Source organism: Halichoerus grypus, chromosome 2 (assembly GCF_964656455.1).
Source record: "Halichoerus grypus chromosome 2, mHalGry1.hap1.1, whole genome shotgun sequence".
NCBI lineage: Eukaryota > Metazoa > Chordata > Mammalia > Carnivora > Phocidae > Halichoerus > Halichoerus grypus.
Window position 1 is genome coordinate 81,184,409 of NC_135713.1, and position 26,952 is coordinate 81,211,360.

A 26,952-nucleotide genomic window follows, 5' to 3' on the forward strand; every position below is an offset into this window, starting at 1 on the left:
AAAGTTAGTCCCTACTGAAAACAAGGAATGTGTTTAAGAGCTGGAATTTCAATGGAAAAAGTAATATTACTCTAGCCAGGTATTTGTTTATACTGATTAATGATGCTAATTATTTAAAAACATTCATCCCCTTTTGATGTCAGCTAGCATATTTGTGGTACTGAATTCTGAATATAAAGTCATTGGGCCTTGGGTTCACTACACTGTGAAAGAAAAAATATTTATTTGATGAAATAGGCAATCAACTGAAATCTATCCTCTTTAAATAAACTGATTCCTCAGTATTTTCCCAGTGTTGGTGTAAGTTGTTGTCTGTGATGTCCCCCAGGGCTCTTTCCTCTGCTCTCTGATTTGGTATATAAAAGCAGCTCTGAATGATGGATTACTGTGTCATTGCAGCCTGCGAAGGATTAATTTGTTTCATTGATTTCTCTTTAGGCAGATTGCCAGAATTTGCTGCTTCCCACCTTTCCTCAAGTCTTCTAGAAGTAATAGACAGTAATAGCCTAAGACAAATCAGCTCCTTTTTGTAAAAATAGAATCATGAAGCCAGGAATCCTAATAAGAGCTTTGGCAAACTTTTTATTGGCATATTGGGAAGAGCAATTAATAGGCTACTTTATCTGGTTTAGAAGTAGTTTGAATTGAAAAATTTCTTTGGCTTGGTGACTTAAAACATATCATATTAATAGTTCCTAAGTAAGCATTTATAATATTTGTACCATAAACATTTTCTCAAATTTGTAAGTATCTTATTTAACTCAGGAAAAAATGTGTTGTTTATGTGATTGACAAACACTTCTTTATATGCCAGATTTTAGGATCAAATAATATGGCAACATAACTTTAAGTCAATTTACTTATAAATATTTATAGGATTATTTGATGCAAAGAATTTTTAGAAACTTTGGACAAGGACATAGAGTATTAGAGGATAGAAAGAGAATTGTTTAATTGTTTGAAGAAAATATAACTTTGTGACTAAAGGACTGGTATTTGCTCATAATAATTTCCAAAATTAAAAATGACATTTTGTACATTTTCTCTAAGCCTTTTCCCTCCAAGCATTTACATGTTTTATTTATACATATATAGATAGATACCACTTTGTATCCTGCTTTTTCAGTTGGCATTATACAGTGAAAAATTTCCTGTATAATTGAAATTATTATTAAAGTCATTTATATTGACTGTTTAATGTTTTAACATGTATATTTTAATTAATCATTGTTCTATTGGAGAGTTAGATTTCTAACTTTCCATTATTGTAAATAAAGTTATGATGAATGACATTTTAAATAAATCTTACTCATCCCTGTGGTTATTTCCTTACAATACATTATTACAAAAGAATTTGCTTGGATGAGGGTATAGACTGTTTTTTTAAGGTTCTTGATATCGATTGCCAGATTGTTTTCCAGAAAGGTTTTTCCAGTTTATACTGGTACTGTTTAAAAAATGTCTCTGTAGAGGCAGCAGCATTCTCATTTATGTTACACAAGCAAAGAAAACAGAACAACACTCTTTCCTTGTCTTCTGAAAGTAGTGGCAGCATTTTGCATATACTTAGTCTCTCAGAAGTATTTTCTCAACTGCAGATGTGAAATAGGCTGGTTATACAAATCTATTTGTTTCCCTTCTGTAGTGCTGAAAATTATATTGATTTAATGATCTCAAGTTATACTTTTTATGCAATTAGTTGTGTAGTAAAAACTAATATTGTCATGTGCTAATGTCTTTTTTTCCTCTATTGTGCTGTGATAGTAGTCCATGCAATATCAGCAAGTTTATGCTCTTCCTGTGCTTTGCTGAAAGGAAAAAGGAACATCTGTTTCCATTATATATCTGCATCATAATGATAACAATTAAATAGCTTTTATGGTAGTATACAGTAAATATATTTTGCTGAATGACCTATACTTTCTTGTTGGAAAATTTCAGAGATTTCAGAGGCACTTAGTTTTTACAGGTAGGTTCCATGTAGAGGTTTAGAAAGGCCTTTGGTTACTTTAGGTAAATCACTGTAGTTTCAGTATAAACAAACAAAGAACCCTGAAGATTAAACTCTAGGCTATGAGATGTGACTCTTGAAAGTATTTTTCTTAGGCAGATGTTTAGAGTACAAATTATTAGGTACCTCAATATTCTTAAGTGGCTTAATCATGCTACTAATAATAGAGTTCATTTTGTGTTTTGTGCTGTTTGTGTACTTTTAATATTTTACTAAGCCGGAAATTGGAAATAGTTTTATATGTGTGTGTGTGTGTGTGTGTATACTCACACATATATAAATATATTTACAGCCTAGTGCTCTTTTTTTGTGTGTGTATATTAGGGGAGCATAGTCATATTTACCTTTTAAGCTCAGCAGGAGAATGTTTGAAACCCATGCACTATTTCCATTGACCTTTAATATTCCAGAGAAATGTTTTCATTTATTTCATTCAGCTTTTGGTTAAAGATGTTTTAGTGGTTACTTAAAAAAATGATTAGAAAGTATTTCAGACAAAATGTGGTATATAAAGAAAAATAAACAGCCCTGTACTCCAGACTCAATTTGAGAAATAAAATGTTACCAGTGCAATTGAACCTCTTCCTGTGATCATATTCCCTTAAGACTTCTTTTTTTTTTTTTAAAGATTTTATTTATTTATTTGACAGAGAGACAGAGCCACAGAGCACAAGTGGGGTGGGAGGCATGGCAGAGGAGAGGGAGAAGCAGGCTCCCCGCTGAGCAGGGAGCCCGACGTGGGGCTTGACATGGGGCTCGATCCCAGGCCCCCGGGATCATGACCTGAGCCGAAGGCAGATGCTTAACTGATTGAGCTGCCCAGGCACCCTCCCTTAAGGCTTCTTGAAGAGATGATCAGCATCCTAAATTTGATGATTATCTTTTTTGTGTATTTTTCTTTTACGTATTTTCTTTAACATGTCAAAAAACTTGATGTAGTGATTTGTCCTTTTAAATAAATTTAAAATGTTGGACCTATGAAGGCTGTTGGAACCTTTTTAGTCTAATCACCTGTGAATGGTCATGTTTCTCTGATTTACTGTCCTCATCTGTAAGTTGTGTATAGATCCACATGTTCTTTGATGTCCATCTAGCCATAATTAAAGTTTTTTGATTACCTCTTATTTTCCATATGAGATAAAATATAACAAAAGACAAAGGCTCAGAGAAGTTTAAGTAACTTACCCAAGACCATATAGTAAATCCAGAGCCAGGAATAAAGCTCAGTTCTGACTTCGATTCAAAGTACTCTTTTCTTCAGTACACATTGTCATCTTTGAGTACTGGCTGACTGACCACTTTGGTAGCCTGTGATTAAAGACCATTTACAGGCTTGTTTAACTTTGTGATTGTTGTGTGCAGGAGAGACTTTTAGAATTTTTTTTTTTTTTTCTGTAGGGAAAAACATTGAAGCCTTATCAGCCTGAAAGCTACTTATAGAATGAGGAGACTATGTGTCCTGCAGAGCCTGTAGTTTTCTTCTTTATTTTCTGGACTTCCCTGGAAAAAATGATAGTTTGGGTACAATGAAGCTTTCTATAGGTTTCTTACCACGTAGTCAGTTTTCTGATCTCTAATGATAACTGGATCAGGACAATAGGGATGGGCATAAATTTAAGTGTCTCTTTACATGTACATGTATCTATTTTTCAATATATTTTGGCAGTCAAGATTTTGACAAATTGCTTCTTTTTTTTTTTTTTTTTTGTAGCTTATACCATGGTCAAATCACAAATAATTTTGTATTTGAAAATGAGTTTGTTTCTTGTTTCTATTTAGCAACCAACTTACCAGAACACTAAAGTGAGAATAGCACAAATAGAATAATGTGGAAACACGTTTTTAAAATCTCTTTGGAGAAAAACCCTATTCTAAAAATGGCAACCTAGAATTACATGCATGTACGTTCTCTTTCAGGTTTTTACTCTAACAAATTTAATTCATTCTTAGTTGAGATGAGTAAGCTTGAGTCATAATATTCACATAGTGCCATGCCTCTCCTATGAAAAAATACCAATATAACTAGAGATGGAGTTAATGTATCCTATTGTAAAACTGTCTTTTCCCAAATGTGTTGCCTCAAGACCAAAAACTTTGTTTAATAAATTATTTGCTTCCTTCTATAAATACATACTAAGAAACTTGTGATAGTAGTAATCATTTTTTTAAGGGAAGATGAAGCTGCTAATAGTAGCTTTGTCAGTGCTATAAATATTCTCAAGGTAGTTGTGTTTTAACAAGCAAACCAGGTAACACATTTTTCTCTATTTTAGGTCAATTATCTTATGTATTCAGCAGCTTCTAGTAGGAATTTTTCCCTAGCATATTAGTTTGGGGAGGAGAGACCCAGTGTGATCAGATATCAACATTCAGTACACCTTTTATTTAGCATTGCTTTATTTGCTCACACTCACTAAATATGATTTCTTTCATTTCTGTAGCATTTCTGTCTGGAGAGAAAGCTGTGTGTGTGTCTGTGTGTCTGTCTGCCTGCCTGCCTGCCTTTGTAAATATTTCAAAGGCATTTCTTGTCTAGTTGAAGGTTCTGGTGAACATCTGTAATGTGTAATATAAGGAATTTTCTACACTGGTTAAATTTCCCCTTGTTGCTCTAGCAGGTAGGTGGAACTCAACAGAAAAGGTGTGGGTAGGGGAAACTAGCCCCTGGCTAACTTATTTTCTCTCTGGCCATAATATGAATCTGGTCAGTAGTGGTGAGAATATGGAATCTTAACCACCAGACCAGCAATGCTAAAACCAGAGAGACCCCAGTGAGACACAACAATCTATAGCCCATGTATATTATTTTACTCTCTTAGTTATATAGCTCTTTTAAGAAAGGTGATGTGTTGTTTACAGAAATATCTGAATATGGTTAAAAAAAAAAGGTGTGTGTTTGTGTGTATGTATATATGTATATAGTGTATTTTTGCCATATATTTTACCAGGATTATAGGTGCTTAAATATCTGCACTGTTTCTACTCAGTCCTTAATGACTTCACTTTAGACCATGTTGAGATTATTTCAAAACTAACGTTGGCTATGTATTTTCTATTGACAGAGCCGATACATAATTTCCTGATGTGATCTCGGAATTTTTCTGTGTGTAAAAGGGTAGAATTTTCTTCTACTAATGTTAGATTTGCATGTTGTAAAATTTTGTTCATGGCCTGTTTTGAAATCCCAGCTGTTTACGATTTTCTCATTATTTGATTCTTATGTGAATTTTGTTACTGTTGTGCATATTGTTCTTGAGGTATAGTTAACACTTACTGAATTCTTGTCATGCTTACTGAATATGAGATAGATAAAAGCATAGTCATTGCTATGGGATAATTACTGATATGGTCTTTTGCCAATAATTTAACAGATTGTATTTTCCTAATATATTTATGATTTTTAAAATATTCCTACATGAAGACTTCAAGAGAAAAAGAAAATATATTTAGTTTTCCATTGCAGTTATTTACCTTTTGAAAAACTTCTTAGAATTATAACTTGGGATTGGGGTGCCTGGGTGGCTCAGTCAGTTAAGTGTCTGCCTTTGGCTTAGGTCATGATCCCAGGGTCCTGGCATAGAGCCCCGTGTCAGGCTCCCTGCTCCCTCTCCCACTCCCTCTGCCACTCCATCTGCTGCTCCCCTTGCTTGTGCTCTTTCATTCTCACACTCTCTCAAACAAATAAATAAAATCTTTAAAAAATTATAATTTAGGATCAGCCAAAATGATATTAATGTAGCATCTTGAATAAATAGGATGTGGCATTTACTAACTCTAAATCAGTTTTTTTTTAAAGATTTATTTATTTGAGAGAGAGGGAGTAAGAGAGAGAGAGAGAGAGCACGAGGTGTGTGGGGGAGGGGCAGTAGGAGAGGGTGAAGCAGACTCTCCACTGAGCAAGGAGCCCAATGCTGGGCTCGATTCCCAGGACCCTGGGATCGTGACCTGAGCCGAAGGCAGACGCTTAATGGATTGAGCCACCCACATGCCCCTTAATCAGTTTTTTAAAAAAAGAATATAAGATGTAAGAATTTTTCCTAGTACTCTATCTTGTTTAAGTATGCCAATCTAATTACCTCTCTGTAAATAAAAAATAATTGTGTAACAGTGTTTCTGAAAAGCAGCCTTAGTGCTTTAAAAACTGAACTAACAAAGTACATTTAAGTTAAAATTAGGAACTACACTAAGGATGAAGGCAAAACATGTTTTCATAAATATTTAGAAAAATACCTGTGTTTGGTCTTGACTCCCCATTAGCTTTGATGGTAATTATCATTGAATTTTAGCATTGAACCTGTTTTTATAGCATTACACATGAACATGTTTTTATAGCTCACCAAAGTTTATTAAAAGATGCTGAAAATAATTACCATTTGCCTGTCACACAAGGAGAAGTGGGTTGTTGATATATTTGCTAACAAATTTGACCAATGTAGATAGCGGTTTTTGATAAAAAGGTTAACAAAAATACTCCTATTCTCTGTATAATAGTTACAGTCTTTTTGGACTTAATTATGTAGTTTCTTCTATCTCTTTATATAGGTATAAGTTTCAGTTTATAAGTATTGCAATAAACAAAGTATAATTTGTATTTTGTGTAGAGTGTTCTCATGAGGTAACAAGGTCCTTTTGAATTTGGAGGATTGATTGGGTTTTGCATTATTTATACATTTCTCAAAACAAATTACAAATTCCAAAATAAGTCCCTTTTTATTTAGTTACATTTTTGAGATGTGTATTTTATAAGATTTATATTTAAAAAAAGACAAAAACATATCAGTAATATCTGGTAGAGGATTACATTGTATTATGCTATACTATTAGACTCAGTCTCATGTCAGTCTAAGTTGTAAAGGTAGTTGTTTTGGACTGGCTAGAACTAGAATAAGGGAGTGGTATTATAGAGCTTTGAAAGCAACATACTGACCGATGTCTGTGACAGAGCCAAAAGTCACCAAGATCCTATTTATATTTTAGTTCCAATATTAATAAATTTAGATGTGTTTTGAATTTTTTATTTTTTTAAAGATTTTATTTATTTATTTGTCAGAGAGAGAGAGAGAGTGTGCAAGCACAAGCAGGGGGAATGGGAGAGAGAGAAGCAGGCTCCCTGCTGAGCAAGGAGCCTGATGTGGGACTCAATCCCAAGACCTTGGGATCATGACCTGAGCTGGTGAGATGCTTAACCGACTGAGCCACCCAGGCGTCCCTGTGTTTTGAATTTTGACAAATAGTTTTAAAATTCCAAAAGGTCCTGCATTTTATAGTAAGGAACTAGCCAAAGGCTATATTTTTATATATAGTGTGTATGATGGAGAGTTTTGTTCTTATATAAACTTGCCTAATAGTTATCCTACCCAAGAGAAGTGTAAAAAATCCTTAATTTATGAATTTTACTTTTTATATAAATAGTAAAACCTTCTTATTATATGCTAAGCATATTTCATATATTATTTAATCAGTTTATATAGGATATAAAATTCTCATTTTACTGGTGAAGAATTTGAGGCTCAAATGTGGTTAAGTAACTTGCTCAGTCAAGTCACATAGAAGGTGAGTAACACAGCAAGGATTTGACATAAAGTATGTGTCACTCCAGAGCCCACTCCTGATCTATGCTGATTTCACTGCTTCTTACCAAGTAACTGATTATATTACCTTTTGGTTATAGGGTCAAATTGTATTCTCACAGGCACGTAAAAAAGCATAGAGCAACTCTTATACAAAACAAAGGAAATCTATATAATTTCATGTTATTTTCATGTCCCAGTAGCTATAGGATAATATTCTCTCTGTTTGATTATGTGCTGTTGTATGTGTAAATGGTACTATCTAGATGAAACTCTATCCTTAGAATTTTTTGGCACTAGGTTGGCTTAGCTATTAAATACCACCTTTGCTAGCAGATTGAAAAGTGAATAGCAAGAAAGTTTATTATTTCTGATTTGCAGTCTTTTTTCAGAATGTTTTTGTCTTTAGTGACTTCCAGGGGGAAAAAAAATCATGGTTTCCCTTAGTAGGTATATTATTTTGCTAGGGCTGCTGTACCAAAGTACTACAAAAGGGGTAGCTTAAGCAACAGACATTTATTGTTGCCTAGTTCTGAGGCTGGAAGTCCAAGATCACGGTGTCATCATGGTTGGTTCCTTCCAGTGGCTGTGAGGAATATAATCTATTACATGCCTCTCTCTTAGCTTATGGTGGTTTATTGGAATCTTTGGTGTACCTTGGCTTATAGATGCATCATTCTGATCCCTGCCTTCATCTTCATGTGGTGACCTCCCTCTGTGTGTGCTGACCTCTCTATGTCCAAATTTTCCTTTATAAACACACCAGTCATATTGGATTAGAGCCTACCCTAATGACCTCATCTTAACTTGAACATCTGCAATGACCCTCTTTCCAAGTAAGGTCACATTTGCAGGTACTGAAAGTTAGGACTTTGGTATATTTTTGAGGGGACACAATTCAACTCATTAACAGTAGGCAGTTTTTTTCTGAGATGATAGATTTGAAAACTCTGGTAGTGGTTATATACATAAATTTGCAGTTGATCAATTCATTGGTGTAATTACATGCACGGATACCCATAAATGAGTAATGTCTGAATATTTGTTTTGGAATAGGACTCATTTTGCTCTAGTACTCTTGTAAAAAAACTGTTGGAAGAACAGACTGGAGAACTATTTAGAAAGGCTTTCAATAAATGATATGATCGAGTGTCACAATGTATGGGGCAGATAATGAGCTTTTGATAATATACAAAATCAGTATATCTTGTGGTATGAAGTTGGGATTTAGATAGACGTTCAGAACAAGAGGATGCTACAGAAACAGAGGACATAGGTTTAGGTTCTGATGTAGGAATGAGTATTTTATGTATAGTGGGCCATGGTGGTGAAGGGAGGCTTTGGGTCAGTTATGTTGTGAAGGAATCTCTGGCCCTGTAGGGTTAATGCCAGTTTTAACTTTTAAGTTTCAAGGAATTGCTGTAGGATTTATTTTTAATTTTACCCTGTACAAAATTTGAAATATGTAATTAACAAGAAGAAAAATATGACCTATATCCCCACTACCCAGAGCTACTTGTTATTAATATTTTGACATCTTGATATAATTCTTACGAAATTCCTGCCATGATTTTTGATTGAGATTATACCACATAAACAGTTTTCTAAAATAAATCAGCACCTGGAGTCTCTAAATATCTATCTGAATTTGAGACCCATGGAGTAATAGACCTAATGATCATTGATGATGAATTGGGTCACCATAATTCCATAAACCATTAGGTCAAGACAGTTTTGTTTCATGCGATTTAGGTCCTTTGCCTTAGTCTTGTCCTTCCGTCTTTCACACTACTGCCAGGATCTTTTTAATGATTACATCACTCTCCTGGCTTACCTCCTTCAGTCAGACAGAGGTCCAGCTTTTTAGCATAATAGGCATCTTTGTGAACTTTCTCATGCCTCTTTCTTCTCATTTGCTACTCTCCAAAAAGCTTCCTGAAGTTCTCAGAATATTGTGTACCCTTTTGAACCTCTATAATTTTTACCTCTCCCCTCCTTTAAGAATGCCTTTTTTTCTTTTTGTCTGTCTGTCCAGCAGCTGCTAATTTATTTCACATGACATTTCCTCTCTAAAGCCTTTATTATTCTAAGCCAGTTTTCCCTTTCTTTTACTACCTGTAGCACTTTCTGGAAAACTTGCTATAAATTGATTACAGGGTATCCTAGTGACTAATTTCCATCTTTATCTTTCTTGTTTTTTTTTTAAAGTTTTTATTTAAATTTTAGTTGTTAACATAGAGTGTAATATTAGTTTCAGGAGTAGAATTTAGTGATTCATCACTTACCTATAACACCGAGCACTTATCACAACAAGTACTCTCCTTAATACCCATCACCCATTTAACTCATCCCCTACCCACCTTCTCTCCAGCAACTCTGTTTATTCTTTATGGTTAAGAGTCTGTTTTATGGTTTGCCTTTCTTTTTCCCCCCTTATCTTCATCTGTTTTGTTTCTTAAATTCCACATGAGTAAAATCATATTGTATTTGTCTTTCTCTGACTTATTTTACTTAGCATAATACATTCTAGTTCCATCCACATTGTTGCAAATGGTAAGATTTCATTCTTTTTGATGGCTGAGTAATACTCCATTGTATACATATGCCACAACTTTTTTATCCATTTATCAGTCAGTGGACAGTTGGGTTCTTTCCATAATCTGGCTGTTGTTGATAATACTGCTGTAAACATTGGGGTAGATTTGTTTCTTCAAATCAGTATTTTTATATCCTTTGGGTAAATACCTAGTAATGCAATTGTTGGGTTGTAGGATAGTTCTATTTTTAACTTTTTGAGGAACCTCCATACTGTTTTCCAGAGTGGCTGCACCAGTTTGTATTCCCACCAACAGTGTAAGACAGTTCCCCTTTCTGCATCTCGCCAGTGTCTGTTGTTTCCTATGTTGTTCATTTTAGCCATTCTGACAGGTGTGAGGTGGTATCTCTTTGTAGTTTTGATTTGTATTTCCCTGATGATGAGTGATGTTGAGCATCCTTTCATGTGTCTGTTAGCCATCTGTATGTCTTCTTTGGAGAAATGTCTGTTCATGTCTTCTACCCATTTCTTAACTGGATTATTTGTTCTTTGGGTATTGAATTTGGTAAGCTCTTTTTTTTTTCTTTGAAGATTTTATTTATTTATTTGACAGAGAGAGAGCACACAAGCAGGGGCTGTGGCAGGCGGAGGGAGAAGCAGACTCCCCACTCCGAGCAGGGAGCCCGAAGCGGGGCTTGATCCCAAGATCCTGAGATCATGACGTGAGCCAAAGGCAGATGCTTAACCAACTGAGCCACCCAGGTGCCCCGAGTTTGATAAGTTCTTTCTAGATTTTGTTTACTAACCCTTTATCAGATACGTCATTTGCAAATATCTTCTCCCATTCCAAAGGTTGCCTTTTAGTTCTGTTGGTTGTTTTCTTCACTGTGCAGAAGTTTTTTTTATCTTAATGAAGTCCCAATAGTTCACTTTTGCTTTTGTTTCCCTAGCCTCAGAAGATGTATCTAGTAAGAAGTTGCTACAGCCAATGTCAAAGAGGTTGCTGCCTGTGTTCTATAGGATTTTGATGGTTTCCTGTCTCACATTTAGGTCTTTAATCCATTTTGAATTTATTTTTGTGTATGGTGTATGAAAGTGGTCCAGTTTCATTCTTCTGCATGTTGCTGTCCAACCATTTGTTGAAGAGACTGTCTTTTTCCCATTGGATATTCTTTTCTGCTTTGTTGAAGATTAGTTGACCATAGAGTTGAGGGTCCATTTCTGGGTTCTCTAGTCTGATCCATTGATCAATGTGTCTGTTTTTGTGCCAGTACCAAAGTGTCTTGATCACTACAGCTTTGTAATATAACTTGAATTGTGATGCCTCCAACTTTGCTTTTCTTTTTCAAGATTCCTTTGGCTATCTGGGGTCTTTTGTGGTTCTGTACAAATTTTAGGAATGTTTGTTCGAGCTCGGTGAAAAATGCTGATGGTATTTTGATAGGGATTGCATTAAATGTGTAGATTCCTTTGAGTAATACAGACATTTAGCAATATTTGTTCTTCCAATCCATGAGCATAGAATGTCTTTCCATTTCTTTGTGTCATCTTCAATTACTTTCATCAGTGTTTTAGTTTTCAGAGTTCACCGTCTTTATCTTTCTTTTTTTTTATTTGTCTACACTTTTATTGTGAAAAATTTTAAATACCAGAAAAAGTAACATGAACACCCATATTTCCACCATTTAGAGTCAACAGTTATAAATATATATGTATATGTATATTTACGTATATATACACACACACAGATTTAGTTTGATCCACTTGAAAGTAGGTACAGATCTTGTGCTACTTCATCCATAAATATTATAACACACATCTCCCAATAAGAACATAATCTTATGTTCTCTTACATAATCACAATACCATGAGCACACTTAAAAAATTAATAATTCCTAATTTTTTCTAATGTATAGTCATATTCCAGCATCTTTATCTTTCTTAATAGACTGAGTTATGAATGGGCAAGGATCATGTGTTATTTATACTAGTATCTGTAGCACTTAGCATGGTACCTAGTCGATGTTTGAGGAAAATGTTTGCTGAATAAATAATCTTGTCTTTTCATCTAATACTATTCTGCCAGTAATAGTGAATATAGCTAGAATAAGTGATAATTTTTGGAGTGACAGGTAAGGGAGTAAGTTGACTAGTTCATTTCAACTTATCAAACAGTTACTAAGCATTTACAATTTGTAAGTTATTCTGCTGGGCATTGTGGAATTGGGAAACTAAAATGAAGAGGACCTTTAAGAGTTTGCAGCCTAATGGAGGACTTCCAATTTTGGTGAGTTGTTAGGGAATTATGGTAAGAAATATAGTGAAGAGTTGTTAAGAAGAATAACCCATTAAAACAGAATTGTGACTGGAAACATTTGTATAGTGCCTTTAAATTAACAAAGTTTATTTGTTTACAGGTGGCAGTGGGCCTACATCATGGGTTGTAGCAGATGTTCTCAACATTTCTATTGGAACTTCTTTATATTCCCTTGAAAGAGGAGCCCCAGAGCCTCATCCCTGTGGTAGCTACCATGCTCTGGTATGATGCTATGCTTTTCTACTTCATCCTTCCTGTTCTAGCAGAGGTCTAGGTTAGAATTTAACTGTTTCTTAGAGTAAACAATTATGTAGAACTGGAAGTGGAATGTTTCAATTAAACCGATATTGTGATTTCTTTGAGATTGTTGATAATGCCTTGTTATTCTTATACCTGCTCACAGAACCCCTGAATAGTGAATGCCTTACTTATCATAGATACTTAGCATTGTGATTTTGTTTGAATTGTATCTAGTTGTGAATAGTTCCTTACTGATTTTTAATAGATATTAATCTAATTTTTATTTCCTTAAATGATAAAGAAGCACATAACATCAACTTTACTTCTACTTAAAAACTGTATCTTCAGGTAATGTTTAACCAGATTCAACTGGCAATCGATAAAATTCCATATCAGGAATATTTAATTACAAACCTCTGTCTGTATTAACATGAATAAACACTGTAGCTAGTAACGAAAGTATTTTTTTCATAAAAAATAGAAATATTTTTCAGAATTCTGGGAAATGTCAAAGTAATTTTGGCTGTAGTCATGCTGCATTTAATGTTATTGAGAATGTTGCTAACATTAACAAAAATATTCCTTAATTTCCTCAGTTATTGCTACTGTTGATGAGGGATGTAAAGTTGGCATGCTTTCATGTTTTGAGCATTTTCATTATACACTTTTGATTTTATATGTCAGAAGCAATCTTTGTTTTAGGTAAGATAGCTGAGAACATTTTTACTTAGGGATAGAGGTCAGGCTCTATTTGTTTTTTTAGGTCAGTGATATATAGAATATAGTGATCTATCAGTAAATACACGTACAGTTTTGTATGTAAGTATTATAACATTTATGTATTTCTTTGACCTTATTTTTAGTTCATTAAAACAGTGATTTGGGACCAAGGCATAGGTTTCATTTGTATATTAATTATTTTATTTTTTATTTTCTGTGACCACTGGTAACACTCATCTTGCAGATGTAAGATGTTGTTCACCAGGGAGCTTTGGCAAGAGAGTTGGCCAGATGAACAAGTTCATCTCCATTGTGGAAAAACAACTTGAAGCTCATCTCTGTTGAAGGTGAGTTAGTGTCATCTTCACACAGGGAAGATCATGCTAGTGTTATTTGATGTTTTCAGGGTTATCAAACAACAGTTTGGTTTGAACTTTGTTTTATGGGATGTTGAGCTGTCATGCTTTATTATTTGAGTGTAAAGATCCACACAGAAATCAACCTGACAATGAAAAGAGATGGAAGTAATAATTTGGTGTTTATGAATATACCTAAAAGTAGTTTGGGTCTCTCCCTTCCTTTCTTTTAAATGTTTATTTATTTTTAAGTAATCACTACACCCAATGTGGGGCTCGAACTCATGACCCCGAGGTCGAGAGTCACATGCTCTCCCAAGTGAGCCAGCCACACACCCCAATTTAGTTATTCTTTCTCACCTCTGTTATTATTTCCATATAATACATGCTAGCTAAGTTATAATTCATGACTTTTATTTGAGTATTGGCTAGATCAGAATCACATGTTACATATTTATTTTAAAATATATTACGAATTTCAGGAAATTTCATATAACTGCAGTGTCAATGTAAAGATATTCTTCTGTTTTCAAATACATTATTTGGTCTTTGAAATGGTAGCCAATGTTAATGCTTGCCACAGGCTTGCTGTCCCAGAGATATAGTGGATGACTATACATGTTTAATATTATTACAAGAAGTAGTAGGGTATCTAATAGCAATCCGTAGTTCAGTTCAATATCATTTAGTGCATATTTATTAATCATCACTTCATTTTACTTTACTCATTACATTTGTGACTTGACCCAGCCCTACCTAACCATGAAATATGTGTATATATATGTGTGTGTGTTTGTATAACATTACATATAAGTAACTTGATACAGTTGCTGATGTTGCTTTGGCCCTCTTTATTCAAGTTGTTTTCACTTGAATTATCTCCATTGTCAGGTTGTCAAAGTCCATTTTCTTTTACAGTCTTGCTTTACTAGTAACCCTCTTTTTTCAATGTTATCATTATCTTTTAATTTTTCTTCTTTTGAGGCATAAACAAATCCCAAGGTCAAAGACTGGTGGGGCTGATGCTCACTGACTTCAAAAGAAAGGTCTAACTGTAGGGAGAGGATCTTTACAGGTATGATGTTCCATTATAACCAGCCTTACCATCTATACTAAATGGCTTGTAAGAGGCCATGAAATAAAAAAAAGGAATAAGATGGCACTATATTCAATGAAAAAGTTTGATTGTACAATTTTTTTTTCCTCAAAAAGGCTCAAATATTTCTGTAGTAAGATTGGGCTTTCTCTTCCCATGCCTCATAAGTAATTATTAAGTATAACTCAGTGTGGGTTTTTTTTTTTTTTAAGGATTTTATTTATTTGAGAGAGAGAGAGTGAGAGAGCACAAGCAGGGGGAGGGACAGAGGGAGAAGCAGACTCCCCATTGAGCCCGGAGCCCAATGCGGGTCTTGATCCTGGGACTCTGGGATCATGACCTGAGCTGAAGGCAGACGCTTAACCAACTGATCCACCCAAGCACCCCATAACTCAGTGTGTTTTTAAAAATCTTATTTCTTGAAAACATTATTTTAAGATGATTTGTCTCAGTATTATTATTTTCACGTTAAGCCTACCTCAAACATTTTCAGTTGGATTAGACTTTGGAAATTTAACATTATAGTGCAAGTCAAAGTTATTTAGTGTCCAAACTTGAATTTGTCTTAACTAGAATAATTTATATTGTAGTTATAAATACTACTTGTTAAATATTTAATAATTATAATTATTATATATAATTGTTATTAATTAAATTAGTAAAATTAGTTAAAATTAATAATTTGCTCAGCTCTATTCTGAGTGCTTTTTATATCGTTATGTCTTTGTAACAGTTATGTGGGGTAGGAATGATTATCCCAGGTTTATAGACAAGGAAACTAAGACTCAGAGTTCAATAATTTGCACTGACCAGTGACTGACCCAGGATTTCAACTATGTGACCTCAGAGCTTCTGTTCAAAGCTCCTGTTTATAAGTGTGGTGTTAAGCTGCATGAAAGGTTTACATGTGCAACTTGAGAATGGGCTGCTTCACTTTTGGGGCAGTCAGCCTAGTTCACAGTGATTTTGTACTACTGACTGAGGTACACCAAAATGTATCTGACTGAAACATTTGCTTTTGTGACTTTATGTGAACATAACATTTTAAAAAAAGATTTACTGATTTATGTTAGAGCATGTGCTTGCTGGGGCAGGGCAGGGGGAGGGGCAGAGATAGTCTCAGGCCTACTCCGTGCTAAAGGTAGAGCTCCACATGGGGCTTGATCTCACAACCCTGAGATCACAATCTGAGCTGAAACCAAGAGTCGGGTGCTCATCCCACTGTACCACCCAGGTGCCCCTATGTGGACATAACTTTTGACAATCTGTCAGTATATTACGTATACTTAATGTTGTGTGTGTATGCTGCATGATGCTTCCTTGGGAAAACTTGGTGAATCTTTAGTGTCTGCCCCACTCTTCAGGTGGTAGAATTGCTGTTTAATATATAAGTTTGCTAGAGGCTGAGACCCTTGTTCTGGGGGATTATTTACGTATGCATATAAAACAGGTAGGCTAAAATGATATTAGTTCTCTCACAGATGTGTAATAAGTTGTGAAATGTTAGTTTGACCGTTGTTGAGGAAAGCTAAATGCCTAAATTGTGTAGACATTATGGATTTTTTTTCTTTTCTTTTTTTTTTTTTTTACAGACAGAAACCATTGAAGGACTTTAGGATGCAGATGGTGTTGTCTTTAGCATACATGCAAGGTCTTTTGTTAGTGGGCCATTGCATATTGCTTCAAGCTTACCTCCAGCAGTCCTCTTCCTTACCAACCAGTGTCTTGTGTACTCCTTACATGTCTACCTCAGTTAAAATGAATAGCTTGGGGGTGCTTGGATAGCTCAGTTGTTTAAGGGGCTGACTCTTGATTTTGGCTCAGGTCATGATCTCAGGGTTGTGAGATCGGGGCTGGTATTCCACACTCAGCAGGGAGTCTGCTTGAGATTCTCTCTCTCCCTCTCCCACACCCCCTCATGCTCTCATGCTTGCTCTCTCTCTTTCTCTCTCTTAATAATTAAATCTTATCCCCCTCCCCCCCAAAAAACCCTGAATACCTTGTAGTTATCCTATCATGATTAGGTATTCAGCACTTTTGTCTTCATTAATACTTTTCTTCTTACCATTATGATCTTTTCTCTGTTCCTGTTGAGTACCAACTTTTCATTCAAGATTCAGGTTTGTTTCTCTTTAAGGCTTTCCTAACTACTGACCTTTCCTAACTACTGACATTGAACCTTATCTTCTTTGAGCCTTTCTAGTGTATACTTCTATTCTAGAACCTTATATTTTATATTTATATACCTTTATATTTTATTGCACTTATGTATTTATATGTCTTTTTCTAACTAGACTGTAGATAGACTGTAGATTTCTTAATGGCAAGTACAAAGGCTATGTGTCTAATTCATTTTTATGTCCCCAGTTTTTAGCATAATACCTGGTACATATAGATGCTTAATAAGCATTTGCTAAATGGATGAATAAACAAATGGTTAAATTATAAAGGAAAGAAAAGATTATCCTCACAGTTGGTATGATAATGGTGATAATGTGCCTTCCAAGGTGGAGTGCTACTACACTTATTAGGGAAAATTCAGTGTTAAAAACAGTATCTTTCCTGAGGTCTGATGGTAGTCATACTAGCTTCTTACAGTCAGTGTAGTGTATGTCTGGAGTTCTGTTATCTTGGACAACTAACCATTTATTATTGAAAATTTACCCACAAAATTTCAATGGTTGAATTTTTTCATGAATAATATATTTTAATAATATAGGTCTTGACTTAAAGACTCTATCACTTCCTTTAAGGAGATCCACATGTGCTTTGGTGTTATAATCAGTCTAAAGTTGGAAAAGGACCCTTCTGCTTAAAAAATAGTGAAAAATACATCAAGGAATGAGCCTACTTGTTATTACACTTAAAGTTCCATTTGCTTTGCAACTGTAACTCTTACATTATGGAATCCTGATTAAAAAGGTTATAATGGCCAGTATTATCAGAATGACAAATTCTAACATAGGTTAGTGGTTTTACATTTAGAAAAACACTAATGGGGACGCCTGGGTGGCTCAGTCTATTAAGCCTTTACCTTCGGCTTGGGTCATGATCCCAGGGTCCTGGGATTAGGTCCTGTGTCGGGCTCCTTGGTCGGGAGGGAGGCTGCTTCTCCCGTTGCCCTGCTCTGCCTGCCACTCCCCCTGCTTGTGCTCTCTCTCTGACAAATAAATAAATAAAATCTTAAAAACAAAGAAAAACACTCATGTATCATATTACTCCTTTAGTAATATGCCAAACTTCAAGTTGGTTTATATTTTGTTTATTTGAGGTCAAATGTTCTTTGGCCATCAGCTTACATTAGTTTTAACTAAGGAAATATTATACTATGAAGATAGTAAAAGGAAGCTTAAGGCTTCTGATATTAACTATATTCTGTTAAGTGAGTTTCTTTGTTTTAGGCTATATAGAAACAACTTAAGAAAATATACTGAATTAAAATTTGCTATGTTGAAATAGCATAGTCACTAAATAATTTATATTATTAGGGGAGTGTCAGGGGGTTTGAACAGAATTAAATCTCTTTGCTCAAGCTCTAAACAGTAAGACTTTTAATTTTGTAGGAAGACATTAAATACTCTGGTCATTCAAGTTGTATATCCTTTAAGCCTATTTAGTAGTCAGAAACTTGTAAGTAAATATGTGTGCTGCTGAGAAACAGTGATCAAAAATGGCAATAAAAGTCACATAATGAAATAAGAATACTAAAAAAATCCAGGGATTTTACACTAGCTCATTATTCACTACATTTCTGGCATTCTTCATGATTACAAATCACTTGATTGACTAACTAGACATTCTCAAAGTGAATTATGAATCAGGTTCATTTTTTCTGGTTGATAGTTGGCACATGCTGTAACTCTTATGCTTTGTGATATATCAAATTCTTATAACAGTGATAAGAGATATAATCAACTCTTTAAGAAAACTATACTGTCTTTTCAAAAAATGAAATGCAGTTGCTAACATTTTAACAACACAATGTAATCCCTACTTTTGTATCTCAAGGTGGAATTCACAGTGATGACATTATTTTTCAGATTAAGATAAATCTGTAGACTGATTTTCCGTTAGGCATAAAACTCCTATTGATATCAGTTCTGTAGGCTTCTTGGGCAGTTGCTTGAGCCTAGGTTACAAAAACAGTTGCATATCTTTCCTTAGTATTTAAAAATGAGTGATGAAGGAATTGTATATTTTTAACATTTTTCTTTGAAGGGAATGTAGTTTTTCCTAAATACCTAATTTGTAATGAGGCCATGATGTTGCATACTTTAAAATGTGGAACATTTTAATGGTTATTAATAAAGAGGGTCTCTTTTTGAGTTGGGAAAAGGGTCCATAGTGACCTGAATCTTGATCTTTCCATTCATAAAACTTAATCAGGGGGGTAAATTCTGCTTTCAAATGCATTCTCTTCTCTTTTGACTTAATAATAATCCTTTATGCATTACTTCACTGGCAGTTGAGTGGCAGAAAATTCCTGTAGTACAACTGCATTTGCTTTAATCCCATCCACTCAAGCAATTGAAAATAAAATGGGTGTTTCTTAATGTGATATATTCAAAATTTGAGAATCCTGTGCAGAATTCAGTCATTGCCTTAGCAAAAGTGAGGTTCCTTCGTTGAAAATTGTCAGGCATGGGAATGTAGAGCCATTTGTTTAACAGTGTTATGAGGTCCTCTTACTAATAATAAAAATTACATATGTAATTTTTTACATAGGTAAAAGCAATTCTTTGTTTCTTATGAAGACAAAATCATCAAAGTTAGTGGAAGCTTTCATAACAGTCACAGAATTGTACTGCCATACTTTTTCCCTATGTAAAAGGAGAGTACTTAGTATTTCAGCATTCCAGTGGCTTTAACTTACTTTCTTTGTTTTCTTTTATGAATAAGATTTCTTTATATTATAACTAAAAATTGTTTTATGGCTATTCAGTTGTAAAAATTGTTTTATTGCCCTTACATTGTCTTTAAAAATGTTTTACAAAAATTTTTTTGAATGATATCGATCTACTATATTAATTTATATGAAAATGTAGAATAGCAATGTGTAATTACACATAATTTTAGAAACACGATTATAAGCTTTTTACTGTTTTGTTCTCTTTAAAATTGTCTAAAGTTTTTGAATTTATGCTTTAGCCACCTTGAAATTTAATTTTTAATCCCCTAACCATTAATTATTTTAACTATAAAATTGCTATTAAACATCTTTTATGGGATTAAAATTTTATTTCTGATTAGGCAGTGAATTATATATATAATCAATTATTACATCCATTTAACAATTATGACCAAAATATTAATCCTCCATAGATGTTTTTAGCAATATAAACCATCCTGGTAGAATTGGAATTAAGGAATTAGAAATGGAGAGACAGAGGATCAATTTATTAATTACAGAAAAAACTTTAAGTCTTTTATAACTTCAGTAGATTTTGTGAAATGACCATAAACTAAACTGGGGTCATAAAATGCTGCCATTTTCCAGGCTGGCTTGATGCTTTTTACTTCTTCGACATAGCTGTACATTTGGAGCAGCATTATTTCTTCACATGGATTGAGGTGGTAATATATGATAAAATGGGCTTTTGTTGCTATGACCGGGCAATAGGACTTGGGAATAGAAGAAGACAAGGGTAGAAAGGAGGAGACAAAAAATAGGTTTTCAGGCCACAGAAATGTACTGAATTTTTTTGATCATTTTTTTATGTTTAAATAAAAGAAATTGCTAGATTGTCTCCATTTTGTGATGTACAACCTGATTGCTTCCCTTAATTGCTTCCTTTGAACAATTTAGCATTAGGATAATCATTGTGAGAGGGAATGGGAGTATCTGGAGATTATGGAAAAACTGAAGGAAAATATTCAAGAAGGAATTTCTGGTATTTGTCTTTCTCAGTAAGTGTATAAAGGGGTTAAAATGTCCAGGATAAATAAAATCAGCCAAAGGCTTGTGTTCCACAGTTTATACTTTAACACTTGATATTTATTCTCCCTCCCTTACCCCGCAAAATATACATGACAATAAAATGAGCACTTTTGTAACATGGTCCACGTGTCTCAGGTTACATAAATATACTGCATTTCTCAATATCAACATTACATTGGTGTACCTATTCTAGTTTTTATGCTAAAAATGATATTTTCTATTTTGGTGATATGAAGTGAGTTTTTATTATTTATTTATTTATTTATTTATTTTTAAAAAAGATTTTATTTATTTGACAGAGAGAGACACAGCGAGAGAGGGAACACAAGCAGGGGGAGTGGGAGAGGGAGAAGCAGGCTTCCCGCAGAGCAGGGAGCCCGATGCGGGGCTCGATCCCAGGACCCTGGGATCATGACATGAGCCGAAGGCAGACGCTTAACGACTGAGCCACCCAGGCGCCCCACGAAGTGAGTTTTTAAATAGTATTAGAGGTGCACCTGGCTGGCTCAGTTGATAGAGCATGCAACTCTTGATCTCGGGATTGTGAGTTCAAGCCCCGTGTTGGGTGTAGAGATTACTTAAAAATAAACTCTAAAGATAAATAAATAAGTAAAAAGTATTGGGTATTTTTGGTTAAATCCTTCATTTGCCTGGATTTGATAAGCTATTTCTCTTCCTTAGGCATATGCTAACAGGTGGAACTACAGATTTATAGGTATGGAGTACACAATTATGCTATCTTAGTTTTTATTACTAATATGGCATAAGTACATTCTATATGATTTCAGTTGTCTGTGTTGTTGATGTTATGGATAATCTTTAAAGAATTCTGTTTTAGAATCTCTTTTTAATTGGATTTAATGATACATAGTTTTTTTTTTTTTAAAGATTTTATTCATTTATTTGAGAGAGTGAGAGAGAGAGAGAGCACATTAGAGGGGGGAAGGTCAGAGGGAGAAGCAGACTCCCCGCCGAGCAGGGAGCCCGATGCGGGACTCGATCCCGGGACTCCAGGATCATGACCTGAGCTGAAGGCAGTCGCTTAACCAACTGAGCCACCCAGGCGCCCTAATGATACATAGTTTTGATTCTGAGAAATCTCTATGTTATTATGCAAAAAGGCTCAAAGGACATGAATGTTAAATGTGATATATGTTGGTTGGGATCTGTAATCTAGGATTGATATCAAAGAAAAAGCATTTTGTTTTAGTTAAAACTAAAGGTTGAAAGCAATATATAGTATCATTTGGTGTGTTCTACTTTTGATGTCTTCTTAGTACTTTAAAGCCTCAAAAAACATTCACTTTTGTTGGCGGATCAGTCAGGGTTCCCCAGAGAAACAGAACCAATAAGATACATATACCATATACATATACACATGTATATTTATGATCTATTTTAAGAAAGTGGCTCACCCACTTGTGCGGACTGGCAAGTCTAAATTCTGCAGGGCAGGCTGGAAACCTAGGAGATAATGCTGCAGGCTGGAGGCAGAATATCTTCTTGTCCACAACCATCAGGTTTTGCTCTTAAAGCCTTCAAATTATGAGATGAGGCACACCCATATTTTTGAAGATAATGTCTGTTCTTTAAAGTCAACTGATGGTAGATGGTAGCAACATCTACAGAATACTTTCATAACAACACGTGGATTAGTGTTTTGTTAAATAACTGGGTACTATATAAAATATAACCAAGTTGACATATAAAATTAAACATCACAGTTGGCCTTTTTAAAAAATATTTATGTCATAAGTCACAAAAATGCCTGGGTCAAGCTATCAGACTGTTGCCACAGAACATATTAGGCAACTTCCTTGAAGTGAAAACTTTCAATTCCAGAGATAGTAGCTGATAGCCATTTGCTTATTAAGAATTATTAATTGAATGTTCTTTAAGTGCTAGTATTGGAAAAGAACAGCATGCAAAACTACAAATGGACTCTACTTTCATGTATACTGATTATTGTTAATGCTTAGGAAAGAGACAAAAAGTGGTTTTTAACCCAAAGACAAACCCATTTAATAAGAGCCCAATTTTACTGGTTTGCCTTATGTAAACTTTTATTACATAAACCTTCTATCTCAAGGTCTAAAATTGTCAACTTTCTCTTTAATTAAATAATTCATATTACTTTGATATTGTTCTTTAGAGATTTCCAAGAACAGTTTTGGAAATTTTTCATATTTTAGTTCATTGGTACTGTGGAATTGACTATTTTTAAGGCACCATGTCCTGCTGGGCCACCAGGGTTGGTGAAGGATCTCAAGATAGCTGGGCGAAAACTTGCTCTAAAGGCCATTGATTGGGTAGCTTTTGGGGAGATCATACCCCACAACCAGAAGGGCCTTCCTAACTCCCTGAAATCCCATAATGAGACCCTAACCTCCATATTGGCTGCTCTCCCTGAGAATCCACCTGTTATTGACTGGACTTACTACAAAGCCAGTGTGGTGAAGCCTGGCTTGGTAGATGACTTTGAGAAAAAGTTTAATGCCCGGAAGTTTCTGTGCCAGAGGATAAATATACTGTTCAGGTACATGCTGAACAAAAAGATGATGTGAAAAGTTGTGTTGAGTTTTTGTCTCTCTCAAAGGCCAGGATTGAGGAATATGAAGAACGAGCTGGAGAAGATGAAGAACATAATTCCATTTGATCAGATGATCATTGAGGACCTGAATGAAATCTTCCCAGAAACCTAATTAAACAAGAAGAAATATCCCTATTGGCCTCACAAGCCAATCAAAAATCTATAAACTTGAGTTGGGGAGAAAGCTCTGGCCTTGTATTACAAATGCTGGACATTAAAAATAATTATATGGTAATAAAAAAAAAATAAAGCACCATGTCCTTTAATCTAGAAGTAGAGACTCTAGTCTATCATTGTTAACATAGTTTACATTGACCTTTTGTTTATTGATTATGTGTCATTATAATAAATAAAAATTCTTTTAAAGTTAAGAACTTACTTATGCTAGATACTTTATGAAATGTCTAATTCCTTCAATCATAGTTCTGTTTTAGAGATCAGGAAACCCATGTTCAGAGATCAGGAAACCCTTGTTCAGAGAGTGACTTTCCCATGGTTATACAAGCAGTAAGTGATGGAACAGGATTCAGACTTTATTCAGATGCTGTTTGAATCTGAAGCCAGTAGTTTTTTCTTACCCTACTCAGCTTGTCTTTGTATGAAACTTAGCAAGGCTACTGGATCTTTTGGGACAACCTATATAATTATATATTCCTTAATATATAAGGATCCATGTTTTCATTGTAATTTAGGGCTTATGTAATACAGGTTTCTGTCTTTCATAGCGTATGTAACTTTTGCCAAATGATTAAAATATATCATTTCCCTTTTTGTCTTGGTTGCCCATAAGCTCATGGTTAATATTAATACTCACTTTTAGTAATTTTCTCATCTGTGGTTCCTCATGTAATTATGTCCTGTGTTTGTTCATTTAGTTGCTAAACTCTTCCCTTAGTTTTTAATTAACCTGTTGTATAAAAATATTTTAAATTATAAATCACCACAGTCTTTTAAAGATTCTAGATAGACAAAAATGAATATAAAATATTTATTATTTTATAATCTGATTGTTTTGTTCATTAATATGTCCAAGTACCTAAAACAGTAGATAACACAGAGTAGATATTAGTGAATGAGTGGATTGAATTAATCTATTTCTCCTAGACATCTAGCTGATTCCAAGTGGAATTTAAATTTATTTACACTTAATGTATTTACTGACGTGGTAGACTTTGCTGTTTTACTTTACATCTTCTATTTGACATGTGTTTTCCATTTTACTCTCCCTTCTTGCTTTCTTTGGATTGATATCATGATTAATTTTATGTGTCTACTTCACTGGGCTGGAAGGGTACCCAGCTACTTGGTCAAACATTCTTTGGTCAAACATTCTGAGTATGTCCATGAGGGTGTTTCTGGATGAGATTAACATTTGAATTGGTAGACTGAGTAAAACAGATTGCCCTCCCAATATGGGTGAGCCTCGTCTAACCTGTTGAAGATCTGCATAGAGGGGCGCCTGGGTGGCTCAGTTGGTTAAGCGGCTGCCTTCAGCTCAGGTCATGATCCCAGGGTCCTGGGATCGAGCCCCGCATCGGGCTCCCTGCTCGGCAGAGAGCCTGCTTCTCCCTCTCCCTCTGTCTGCCGCTCTGCCTACTTATGCTCTCTCTCTATCTCTGTTAAATAAATAAATAAAAAATCTTAAAAAAAAAAAAAAAAAAAAGATCTGCATAGAACTGACACATTTAGCTTTTCCTGGGTCTTAAGCCGGCTGGCTTTCAGAAAAGAAATAGACTTTTGGCTTTTCTGGTTCTCAGGCCTGTGGGCTTGGATTGGAACTACACCATCAGCTCTCTCCTGGGTCTCCAGTTTACTTACTGCAGCTCTTGGGACTTGTCAGCCTCCATAATTTCATGAATCAACATATACATCCATTCTGTTGGTTTTAGTTCTGTTTCTCTGGATGTTCCTGAGTAATACAATTGATAATTTAAAATTTTTCAATTTTTCCTCTAATTTAGAAGTTCTACAGTCTGTTTCTGTTCATTTATTGATTCTAGAAATAATAATAAACATAATGATCGTAGCCTAAAATTAATCAGTACGTTTAACCTCCTTTTGGATAATATAAAGATTTCACAACTTTTTAACCCCATTTCTTCCCCTCCTGACACATTGTTATTGTGTTTTGTATACTTTTTAATCCCTGAGACTTTAATGTTACTATTTTTTATATTTTATATTTGTGTACAAATACCTATTTGGCAGTGTATTTGCTGTTGCTTCTTCCATGTTAGATCTTATATCTGGAATACATTCCTGCTCCTAGTAGTTTATTCTTGACCATTTCTTCTAGAGACTATCTGTTGATGACACGCTCTGTTTTATTGTTTTGACAAAGTTGTTTTATTTTGTTAATTCTTTAACCATATTTTGCTGGGTATAAAATTCAGGATTAGCAGTAATTTTGGTCATTATGTTTAAGATCTCATTCACTGTTTTCTGGTTTTCACTGTTGTTTTTGTGATGTTATTTACTGATTTGACTTTCATATATATGTATGTATGTGTATATATATGTATGTATGTGTATATATAGCTTTGAGGCATACTTTGTTTATCATGTAATTCATCCATTTCAAGTATATAATTTGGTGATTTTTTTTTTAGTAAATTTAGTTTTGTGTAGCCATCACCACTGATTAGTTTTAGAACATTTCTGTCACCCTAATAAGAAACCTCATGTCCATTAACTGTTAATCCTCATTCTGCCCCCCTTATCCCAGACAACATTAATCTATTTTTTCCGTCTCCGTAGATTTTCCTTTTCTGGAAATTTCATATAAATCAGTCATAGAATATGTGATTTCTTGTGGTGGCATTCTTTCAATTAGCAAAATATTTTTGAGGTTCATGTATGCTGAAGCATGTACTAGTAATTTATTCTTTCTGTTGATGAATAGTATTCCACTATATGGATATACCACATTTTGTCTCTCCATTCATCAGTTGTTGGACATTCAGTTTTTTTCAGGTTTTGACTATGAATATGAATAATGCTGCTAAAAGAATTCATGTGTAAATCTTTGCGTATGTTTTCATTTCTTTTGGGTAGATACCTAAGAGTAGAATTGCCCAGTCATTTGGCAAATTTATTTTTAACTTTTTACAAGAGACTTCTAGACTTTTGTCCAAAGTGTTTGCATCATTTTATATTCCTACCAGTAGTGTGAGGATGCCTGTTTCTCCACATCCTAGCCAACATTTGTTATCATCTATTTTCTTTTTCTTTTTTTTTTTAAGTAATCTCTACTCAACATGGGGCTCAAACTCATTACCCCAAGATCAAGAGCATCTCTACTGACTGAGCCAGCCAGACATCCCTATTATCATCTATTAAAAAAAAATTATCATAGCCACCTAGTAGGTGTGAAATTGCTTCTTATTGTAGTTTTAATTTGCATTTCCTAAACCAGTGATATTGAACATCTTTTTATAATACTTATTAGCCATTCATATATATTCTTTGATGGGAATTTATTTTTGAAAATTTTACCCATTTTTGAGATTGGATTATTTGTTTTCTCATATATAAAGGATTCTTTGACTATTTTGTATATAGGTCCCTTATAAGATAAA

General features: G+C 34.4%; 1 long non-coding RNA gene and 1 pseudogene across 15 annotated transcripts in view; both read left to right on the top strand.

Annotated features, from left to right (window-relative positions):
- LOC118536848 (uncharacterized) overlaps positions 1-26,952 on the top strand; it is a 661,957-nt gene that overhangs the window by 14,126 nt on the left and 620,879 nt on the right. For 12 of the 15 annotated variants that reach the window (XR_013445694.1, XR_013445698.1, XR_013445706.1 and 9 more), the window contains exons 4-5: positions 12,535-12,656; positions 13,639-13,741. This is a non-coding gene — a long non-coding RNA (uncharacterized LOC118536848). Of the gene's footprint in view, positions 1-12,534; positions 12,657-13,638; positions 13,742-14,734; positions 14,826-21,465; positions 21,500-26,952 lie in introns of all 15 variants that reach the window. The other 3 variants (XR_013445703.1, XR_013445702.1, XR_013445705.1) reach the window with 3 other exon arrangements.
- LOC144381039 (ATP synthase peripheral stalk subunit d, mitochondrial-like) lies at positions 22,394-24,002 on the top strand (annotated as a pseudogene).